Here is an 11,511-nt window from a genome sequence, read left to right as displayed (position 1 = left end):
CAAATAGTCCCAGGGAAAATGGACTATGTAAAAGGTGGAAACCGTTCTATATTTCTCATCCTATACAGACTTAATCAAAAAACTGGATCAAAGATCTTAATGTAAGACCTGAAACTCAAATTGCTAGAGGAAAACAGACCACCACTTAAAAGAGTATCACAGGCGAAGATTTCCTGATAAGAACTACCAAAGGAAATAAACTCAGGAGTTCACAAATAGGATTGCATAAACTTAAAAAGCTCTGCACAATAAAGGAAACCTCTATGACTTCCATTCGAGAGGGGAAGGCCACCAGATAGGAGAGGATCTTTGCTGGCTAACATCCAAGAGAGAATTAACACCAAGAATCCACAAAGAACTAAAAAAAAATTAAATAGCTTCAAGTCATCCCCCAAGTCAACTACTTGAGAAGTGGGCTAATGAATCAAATAGATAGTTCTCAAGAGAAGAAATGAAAAAAGCTGATAAATGCTTGAAAAAGTGGGCAAGACAGGGAAAGAGGAAACTTTATACAGTGCTGGGGAACCGTAAGGACTAGAAGTCAACACACCTCAAGGACACATGTGCATACGTATTGACTGCTATATCATTCATAATAGCCAACATACAGAAGCAACTTAGGTGTCTATTAACAGATGAATGAGTAAAGAACATGTAGCACATTTGCATAATCAAATTTAATCCAGCTGTAATGAAGAGTGAAATCATGAGGCTTACAGGAAAATGGATGCAACTGAAGTCATTGTGCGAAGTGAACCGAATCAGACAAAGAAAGATATACAGTGCATGTACTTTCTCATATGTGAACTACATATTTAAATATATATGACATGGAAGTAGGAAGGGCTATGAAAGGAGGAAGAGGTATAAAGGGAAAAGAAGGAGGAAAAAGGGAAGATAATGGAATATAAATATCATGAAAGCAGAAGATGGAACTATTTAAGGGAGGAAGGGGACCAGCAAGAGACGGAGTAAGGAATGGGTGAAGGTAGTGGATGAATACAGAACAGTATCTTTTGTAAGTAGAAATGGATTCATATGTCTTATTATAATATGTTGCTGTAATTATCTTATTGTTGGTTATCATTTGTTATCTCTTACTGTCCCCAATTCATAAATAAAACTCTATTACCAGGGCATGTATATGGGGGAAACAGCATATTTACTATTTGTTACTATTCAAGGTTAATGGAACATTGGGTTCTTGGAACATAACCCCTGTGAATTACTTTTCTAAACTGCACACTGACTGTGAGCTTCATTAATGTCTTAGGCTTTTTCTTAGCTGCCCAGTGCCAGCATAATTTGTTCTTTACAGTTAATTTGCTCACTGTGAATTACTGTGGACCGTTTGTACCACGTTTTAAATATGTATCTCTGGGGAGTCACTGGATTCCTATTTTATTTCTGCTATATTAATACACTAGGTACTTCTCTGGTACAAAATCTATAAAAAGAAAATGCAGTTCATCTCCAGCAGATTTTAAAATATCACTATTTATAAAGAAGGGAGCAAAGCTCTCTAAAAATATTTAAGTGTCTAGCAAAAGAGAAAAACAAACCATCAATAACACTCATGCAGAAGCCTACACCCTCCCTGCTATGTCCAATTTAAGGAAACATCACAAAAAAAAAATAGCATTCTAAGGCCAGGTAGTGGTGGCACACACCTTTAATCCCAGCACTTAGGAGGCAGAGGCAGACAGATCTCTGTGAGTTCAAGGCCAGCCTGGTCTACAGAGCGAGATCCAGGACAGACACCAAAACTACACAGAGTAACTCTGTCTAAAAAAGCATTCTAAGTGGGTCTTCAGAAGCCCCTTTATACAAATCAAGAGACTTAGAAACTACTGATCAAAATATACCTAAATGTGCAATAGGGGCACTCACATGTTGGTAACTAACAGGTATCAATTTGGACTGAAGTCCCATTCAACAGGGTGGGAATGATTCCTCATACTTTTCAGGGTTAGTGCGATCATGGATCTTAGAAGAGAATCTACTACCACCACTTTACTAGACCTGCATAATGCCTTACTACCTTCTAGATCTTATCCTTATATCCACAGATAAGTGTATCCCTCATCAAGGAAGCTTCTTTTTACAGCAAATGGAAACCATCACACACACACACACACACACACACACACACACACACACACAAAGCAAAACATGAACTGGATACAATGCAGAGCTCAAGCAATAGTTAGGAGCCCAGTTCCAATGGATATATCTACACCACAGCTCATATGTGTATATATACTTTATACATTCTTCTGTTGCTGGACATATAGGTTGGCTTCATTAGCTATTCTTAATAATGCTACAAAAAACATTAGCATGCAAAACTGTGATATGTTGACTTGGAACCTTTTGAATAAATACCCAGGAGTGACCTAGCTAGATCACATGGTTAATGTGTTTTCATTTTTGGAGAAGCCTCATCCTGATTTCCATAGATGTGGAACTCCCACCAACAGCCCATTTACTCCATTTTCTTGCCATCCTTGAAGGTAATTGCTTTCTTAATGACTGCCATTCTGACTGGGTGAATGAAATTTCAATGTAGTTTCAGTTTACATTTCTCTTTCAATGATGGAGATGGATAGTTTTCATATATTTACTGGCCATTTGCGTTTCATTTTTTGAATTGTGTCTTTTGATAATTAGGCCCAATTGTTAGCTGGGTTGTTTACTTTCTTGTTTAATTTTTTTAGTTCTTCTTATATTCTACACATTACTATAAACAAGAATAAAATTATGACATTGTAAGAAAATGAATGAAACTGAAGACCATTATGTTAAGTGAAATAAGCCAGACTCAGAAAAACAAATACTGCAAAAATGCTCAATAAAATACTTGCAAACCGAATCTAAGAACACATCAAAAAGATCATCCACACTGATCATGTAGGTTTCATCCCAGATATATAAGGATGGTTCAATATATGAAAATCAGTAAATGTAATCCACCATATTAAAAAAAACCTGAAAGAAAAACACACACACACACACACACACACACAATCATCTCAGTAGATGCAGAAAAGGCCCCTGACAAAATCCAACACTTCTTTATGATTAAAGTTCTGGAGCGACTAGGGATACAAGAGACATACCTAGACACAATAAAGGCAATTTACAGCAAGCCGACAGCCAACATTAAATTAAAAGGAGAGAAATCCAAAGCAATTGCACTAAAATCAAGAATAAGACAAGGCAGTTTACTCTTTCCATATCTATTCAAGATAGTACTTGAAGTTCCAGCTAGAGCCATCAGACAACTGAAAGAGAGCAAGTGGGTACAAATTAAAAAAGGATGAAGTCAAAGTATTGTTAGTTGCAGATGATATGGCAGTATACATAACTACCAGAAAAATCCCGCCAAGGAACTCCTACAACTGATAAACACTTTCAGCAAAGTAGCTGGATGCAAGATCAATCTAAAAAAATCAGTAGCCTTCCTATATACAAATAAAAAATGAAATGGAGAAAATCAGGGAAACAGTATTTTTCACAACAGAATCAAATAATATGTAAGATCTTGGTGTAACTCTACCCAAGCAAGTGAAAGATTTGTATGATAAAAACTTCAGATCTTAGCTGGGTGGTTGTGGCACATGCCTTTAATCCCAGCACTCAGGCAGAGTTAGGAGGATCTCTGTGAGTTCGAGGCCAGCCTGGTCTACAGAGCGAGTTCCAGGACAGGTTCCAAAGCTACACAGAAAAACCCTGTCTTGAAAAGCCAAAAAAAAAGTCTCTGAAGAATGAAATGAAGGAGATATTAGATGATGGAAAGATCTCCCATGCTCATGGGTTGGTAGGATTAACATGGTAAAAACCGCCATTCTACCAAAAGCAATTTACAGATTTGATGCAATCTCCATCAAAATTCCAACACAATTCTTTATAGACACTGAAAAGACAATTCTCAATTTCATATGGAAAAAATTTCAGCATAACTAAAACAATCCTAAACTGTTGGAGTTCTCACCATTTTCAATTTTAAGTTATACTGCTGAGCCATGGTTTAAAAAAAAAAAAAGTTGATTAATGGAATTGAATTGAAGACCCAGACATAAATCCACACACCTCTGGATTCCTGACTTTTTTTTATAAAGAAGTCAGAAATACATACTGGAAAAAAAGATAGCATCTTCAACAAAATGGTGCTGTGGGACGGTCTGTATGTCAAATTGCTCTGATTGGTCAATAAATAAAACACTGGTTGGCCAGTGGCCAGGCAGGAAGTAGGTGGACAAAGAGAGAGGAGAATTCTGGAAGCAAGCTGAGCAGAAGACACTGCAGCCGCCATGACAGCAGCATATGAGATGCCGGTAAGCACACACGTGGCAAGTATAGATTATGGAAATGATTAATTTAAGCTATAAGAACAGTTACAAGAAGCTCCATGCCATACAGTTTGTATGCAATATAAGTCTCTGTGTTTACTTGGTTGTCTGAGCGGCTGTGGACTGGCGGGTGACAAGATTTGTCCTGACTGTGGGCAAGGCAGGAAAACTCTAGCTACAAATGGTGCTGGTTAAACTGGATGCCTGCATGTAGAAGAATGCAAATAGATCCATATTTATCATCCTGCACAAAACTCAAGTCCAAGTGGATGAAAAGCCTCAAAATAAAATCAGATGTGCTAAACCTGATAGAAGAGTAAATGGGGAATATCCTTGAACACATTGGCACAGAAGACAACTTCCCAAACAGAACACCCATAGGGCAGGCACTAAGATCAACAATTAATAAATGGGGCCTCAATTAAGCGAAAAAGCAAAGGCAAAGGACTGTCAATAGGACAAAACAGCAGCCTACAAAATTGGAAAAAAGCGGGGGTACGCTTAATCCAGCACTTGGGAGCAGAGCAGGCGAATCTCTGTGAGTTCGAGGCAGCTACAAGTGACTCAGGAAAGCGCAAAGCTACACAGAGAAACTGTCTCGAAAAACCAAAAAAAAAAAACAAAAAACAAAATAGGAAAAGATTTTCAACAACTCCACATCCTCTACTAGATCTCAAAAAAAATTAATAATAATCCAATTATAAAATGGAGTACAGATCTAAGCAAAGAATTCCCAGTAGATGATTCTCAAATGGCTAAGAAACACTTAAAGAAATGTTCAACATATTTAGCCGTCAAAGAAATGCAAATCGAAACTATTTTGAGATTCTATCTTACACCTGTCAGAATGGCTAAGATCAATAACACAAGTGACAGCTCATGCTGGAAAGGATGTGGAACAAGGGGAACACTCCTCCATTGCTGATGGGAGTGCAAACTTGTACAGCCACTTTGGAGGTTTCTCAGAAAATTGGAAATTGACCTACCTCAAGACCCAGCTATACCATTCTTGGGCATATGCCCGAAGGACACTCCATCCTACCACAAGGACACTTGCTCAACTGTGTTCATTGTATTCATAATAGCCAGGAACAACTTAGATGTCCTTCAACAGAAGAATGGATAAATAAACAAAATGTGGTACATTTGTACAATGGAGTATTACTCAGCTGTTAAAAAATGGGATGAAATTCACAAACAAAAGAATGGCACTAGAAAATATGGGTGAGGTAACTCAGACCCAGTAAGACAAATATGGTATTAGAGGACATTAGATGTTATGTAAAAGATAACAAAACTGTAATACCTAGACTCAGAGGGGTTAGGTATGCATGGATCTCTCTTGGAAGGAGAAATAAAATAGAATTGTAGTGGGTAGCCATTCTAGCTTTGATCTGGAAGTTCCAACCCCCATTGAGACTCTGGCAACTGTCATGCCTATGAGGCAGGGCCAGGGGAGGTGCCTGGAGACCGGAGATCTGGATGGGCCAGCGCTCTCTCAGTTCCAGGACCCTAGACGGTGGAGGTTGACCAAGCAGAGCTCCAGAGAACACCGCTGGACTTCGATACACCACCTTCCCCAGACCCCACAACCTATCTTTCCCTTTTTTGTAAGTTACCCACTAAATAAATCTTCCTTTTAACTACATAGAGTGGCCATAATAATTTCACCAATATAGAATTTACAGGTCTACTGGAGGCAGATACAGAGGAATCAGGTAGGGGCGGAGATAAGAGGAAAGGAGAAAGTGTGAAGAGAGATGAGTGGAACTGGGGAGCATTGGGGGGGGGTGGTATAGAAACCTAGTGCAGTGGAAACTTCCTGGAATCTATGAGGGTGATCCTAGTGAGGATTCCTAGTAATAGGGGATACGGAGTCTCCACTGGCCATCCCTTGTAGCCAAGAAAGGCTTACAGTGATGGGACTGGGTTGCATTCTTTTGAGTTGTTGGCCAAGGGGGTCGTGTGGAGATCTCCAAATATCACAGGCTGATGCTAGGCCAGAGGGCTTCTCTCTGCACACTGACAGTGAGGCCCCATTGCCAAGGATAACATCGGCACAGCTCATTGAATGTGGGGGGGTGGCTTCACCCCTACATTATAATCTCTTTGGTGCAGGAAGGTAGTCTGAAAGCTCCCGAAAGAGAAACCACGGACCCCAACCCGGACGAGAGGGAACTCATGCTCTATACTGCTTGGATGACCAGGGGCCGGAGATTGAATAGCCCAGAGATCTAAATTAGAATCAAACACGACTGGTTAAAAAAAGAAAAAAAAATAAAGAAAGAAATGATTCTTAATGATACTATGCTATACTCATAGATGGGTGCTTTGTTCAGTCCTCATCAGAGAGGCTTCCTCCCGCAGCAGATGGCAAAGGGTGCAGAGACCCACAACCAGACATTATGTGGAGAGAGAGTCTAAATCGGAGGTTTCCATCAGGTCCCTCCCCTAGAGCTCAGAGAATCTGAGGGAGCAGATGGATTCTAGGAGGCAGAGGAATGGAGAACAGCAAAAGAACATGGCCCACTGAATCAACTAAGTAGGGACTATATGGACTCACAGACACGGAAGCTGCAAGCGCAAGGCATAAATGGGTCTGCACCAGGTCCTCTGCGTGTATGTTGTGGGTGTTGTGTTTAATGTTTTTGTAGGACTCTTAATGTAGGAGCAGGTGTGTCTCTGACTCTTTTGCCTGCTCTGGACTCTTTTTCTCCTACTGGGTTGCCTTGCCAGCTTCAGTGTGAGGGCCCTGGCCTTGCCTTACTGTGTTTTGTTTTGTTGTATTTGGTTGTCTCTGAGAGCCCTGTTCTTTTCCAATGGGAGATAGATGGGGGTGTGGATTTGGGGAAGAAGGGAAGGGGGTGAGTGGAGGAAGAGGAAACTGTGGTCAGGATGTATTGTGTAGGAGAAAAATCCATTTTCAATGAAAATATCTATTAAAATTCTAAAAAGAAAAATAAACACCATGTTTTCTCTTATATGCAAAATGTATGTGTGTGTGTGACATGAAAATAAAGAGGTGGATATGAGAGGAGCAGAGCTTATGCAGCAGACAGGGGAGAATTACAACAGAAGGGGACAACTTGGAGAGGAAGGAAGGTACAGGAAAACAGAGAGGGAGATGTGGGAGAGAGCGGTGGGAGTAAGGACAGAGTGTACTGAAGTTGGTACGCAAACGTCATGACGACACCATTTCCTTGTAGGCTAACCAAAGGCTAACTGAAAGAGGAGCCTTCTCCCATTTAAGAGACCTCCTTCTCAGTCTCATTCTTGCCCTCTTGAGCGCTGACGTGAACATTGCTCTCGCTGGCCCCTGATACCTTAGAAGTGCACTGTGTTTCCCCACAAGGCTCCTTCCACCTCTTCCTCCCCTGTTGGGCCCCAAGCCTGTCCTGCTTATCTTACCTGGAAACCTTGCTCTATGTCTGGTAAGGTAAGGTTAGCTATTTTGATAACTTTACTCATTCAGCCACGAAAATTTGAGCATCATAACAACTGAGCACCAATTAAAATCAAAGAGTATTCTAGACAATGTTGTATGATATTTTGATCACTTTCTGACACTTCCAAGACTGCCATTAAAATTTGCTTTGAAGCCAGTGGTGGCTCACACCTTTATTCCCAGCACTCGGGAGGGGGAGGCAGAGCCAGGAAGATCTCTGTGAGTTGGAGGCCAGCCTGGTCTACAGAGCGAGATCCAGGACAGGCACCAAAAATAAACACAGAGAAATCCTGTCTCTAAAAAACAAAAACAAAACAAAACAAAAAAAAAATGCTTTGAATCAGAAGGCAGAGCTTGCTACTAGCTGACCAAAACTAACCACAGATGTTTTGGAGGACTGAGGACAGATAGAGAGACAGGAAACAGGAAGTAGTGGGGTGGGGTTTAGAGAGGGTCTCAGCGTGTTTTGGACTGAGGAATAAGAGGTGGGGAGGAAGGAAGGAAAGATATGGGGGAGGGAGAGAAAGGGAGGCAGGGAGGGAGAGAGGGAGAGGGAGAAAGAGAGGAGGTCACTGGCTGCTTCTCTGCAACTTCTCTGATCATTCAGGTTCTCACCCTGATATCTGACACCCAAGATTTTATTGGTAAAGAATAATTAGATAAATGCTTCCAGGTGATAAGGCTACAAAGACAAAGGTAGACGAATAAAAGGTAGATCTCAAGTTCCGTTCGCAAAATATATTATAGCGTGACAAGAGCAGCCAGAAATGGATGTGGACGACGCTAGTATGAGGCACAAAATGGCTAGAGATGTGAAGGAGGCACATAGTCCTACAGCACTGTATTTTAGTAACAGCAGGAACGGTGTCACGCTGACAATTGCCATGTTATAAGCATGAGACTAGGAAAAATGCATGTCTGGTTCATTCTCCGTATGGCTAGTTTTGTTTTGTTTTTTTGTTGTTGTTGTTTTTGTTTTGTTTTGGTTTTTTTTTTTTTTTTTTTTTTTTTTTGGTTTTTTGAGACAGGGTGTCTCTGCGTAGCTTTGCATCTTTCCTGGATCTCACTCTGTAGGCCAGGCTGGCCTCTTGCCTCCTGAGTGCTGGGATTAAAGGCGTGCGCCACCACTGCCCGGCTAGTTGTGTTTCTTTGTTTGTTTGTTTGTTTGTTTTAACTTTATGGAAGTGTTTCTTTTTTAAAGAACAGGATAGACAGACATGACAGTTACTACTCACAAGGGTCAATGCCTGCTCTGGTCGGCTACATTGGCACCAGTAGCACAGAGAAGCCAAGCAAAAACAGAAAAACAGTAGTCTTGCAGTGCCCGGGTTTCCAGGATGAAGTTAACTAGCTCACCCTATCTTTTGGCAAGGAATTCAGTAAGAAAGCACAAGGACATCCTGGAAGGGCTTAAAGTCACGTTCAGAATTAAACAGAAAATGTTCAAAGCTAAACGGTGAAGTGGAAACTCTCATTAGCTGCTCAGTTCTATCAAATCTAAAGAGTTTGGATAATGACTATCTCAACAGCACTTAGCTTCCAACAGTTCCTGGAACTATCCAGCCTAGACGCTGTCTTCCATCTCTCTGCTCCAGCCCACCATGCAATGCTTGGGTTTAATGAAGAGGTCCTTAGAACAGAGAGGCAATACATGAGGTGAGAAAGCCCTGGGGTAGGAGCACGTGCCCCCGCTGCTGATGCCGTTGTTTCCAGACAGAAGGCCTAGCAGCCCCTTCCAGGAGGAAAAGGAATCTATCTTGGCTGACAGCTGCCCTGAAAAGATCATCAGATATGCGTCCAGTTACCAGGTAACAGCCCAAAGCTCTTGAGTAATGATCAAACCGAAACCCTGCCATCTGCCCATTGAAACATTTTATTGTTTTTGTTAATGTTTTGTCCGTAATTTATTATGGCCTAGACTTAATGACGCCAACCTGTATTTAAGCCAATTAGGAGCAAAACCACATTGTGTTTTCTTTAGGTCTAGTTGGTTGAGAATAACATTTCACATAGTGACCTTATCATTCAGTCTTTAACAAAAACTCCTAAGTTGCACTAATTATTTCCCAGGAGATGAGAGAGCGATGGTAATTCAGATAGGCACCTCTGAAAAGATTGATCAGTTTCCTGTCCCGTTCTAGCCAGATTATCTTTAAAACCATGGGCAGAGACTGGAACGGCCCACCGATCTGAGACTGTATTAGAGCTTTTACAACATTAATCGGGAAGCTTAAGAACCCCAACATGGCACCCAGCACACCACCACAGATAAAGTCGTTGACTAAATGCGTTCTATTCATAGTGTGGCAGTAGGCAGATGCTCCTTAATGGGCCCCCAAAAGCCAAGAAGAAGAAGAAGAAGAAGAAGAAGAAGAAGAAGAAGAAGAAGAAGAAGAAGAAGAAGAAGAAGAAGAAGAAGAAGAAGAAGAAGAAGAAGAAAAAAGAAAGGCCATTGATGAATCCATTTCAGAAGAGGATAGGCACCAAGCTTCGGTAATACTTTGCAATTCCATAGCCTCTCAGGGCCGGGAAGGCCTGGTAAGTGTTTGTGAGTTTATCATGATGCTTGTGGTCCTGAAGCAAAGTCTGAACTCTTTCTAATGGAGTGAGAGCGGCTCCTGTTGTCCCGGCAAGCACTGCTGCCACACTTCTGGTGGTAAACTCCGGAGCGCTGCTCACATGCTTGTGGAGCAGGTGAGACAGGTCCCCATACAGACCAAACATAAATGCCAGCGTGGCTGTCTTCTGCATCAGTCGGAGGAGGATCCCACAACACAAGTTTCGAAACCCATCCCTCCTCAGCTGGAGTATGGCATCGCCGGTTTTGATGCCATACAGCTGCTGCCGAAAGAGGATCTTCTAAACCGGGTATGTGGTGGCCACATTGCTGAAGGCTGCGCAGCAACCACAGAAGTAATGCTTTATCTCACCCATGTCTGCGATATGGGGTGACCAATCCTGACTTGAAGAGGTCAACACTGGGGGTCTCTTATCATGTGCTTCTGAGTCCATCACGGTGCTTATGATCTTTCTTCTCTAGGAAATTTTTTTTAAACTGTGAACTGTGGTCTTCTGTTAGGCATTGGATCCTCAAAGACACTAAAGCTGAAGCCTAGTCAGTGAATCTCCGAGACTGGCTCAGTTCATTGAGTTAATACATCGAGAGCACCTTTGAGTAGTCTGGAGTACTCAACAAAGCTGAACTATGTTGCTGTTCTTTTCTGAAGTACTTATTTGATGTATAGATTCCTCAGGTCGTATCCTGTGACATTGACCGAGCTGGCATTGATGATGACAGCTTTCTGGTAACTTTCCCAATGTTTTCCATTGTTAGCTTTCTCTCTTCTGGAGTCAGTATTGATAACTGCATTTCCCACAGCCCTGGGCATCCTCCCGCCGGCAAGTGAGCCTGAGCCTGTGCAGGCACAGACCAGGCTGGACCCAGGCAGGGTCATATGGCTAGTTTGCAATGACTTTGATGCAACACCTTGAGATTATTCAGGCCTCTCCCTAGAGCCCATCACCAGTTACAAGCAAATGTTCAGACACAGTAAGGAACATCACTACCAAATTCTAGTTAAGATTTTCTTACAAAGCATCATATGCAGGTGAACAAAGATTTCAGTCGCTCACTAGAAATAATTTTTAAAATAAAATTTTATTAATTCTTTGAAAATCTCATACACGCCTACAATGTATTTTAGTCATATTTAT

At 41.5% G+C, this 11,511-nt stretch overlaps 1 pseudogene; it reads right to left on the bottom strand.

Moving 5' to 3' along the window:
- Positions 1-9,818: 9,818 nt before the first annotated feature.
- On the bottom strand, positions 9,819-10,820 carry LOC114710394 (annotated as a pseudogene).
- Between the last annotated feature and the right edge of the window lie 691 nt (positions 10,821-11,511).

This window comes from Peromyscus leucopus, chromosome 6, assembly GCF_004664715.2.
Source record: "Peromyscus leucopus breed LL Stock chromosome 6, UCI_PerLeu_2.1, whole genome shotgun sequence".
Taxonomy (NCBI): Eukaryota; Metazoa; Chordata; class Mammalia; order Rodentia; family Cricetidae; genus Peromyscus; species Peromyscus leucopus.
The sequence above is the reverse complement of the archived record's forward strand: the minus strand, read 5'-3'. Positions and strand labels throughout refer to the sequence as shown.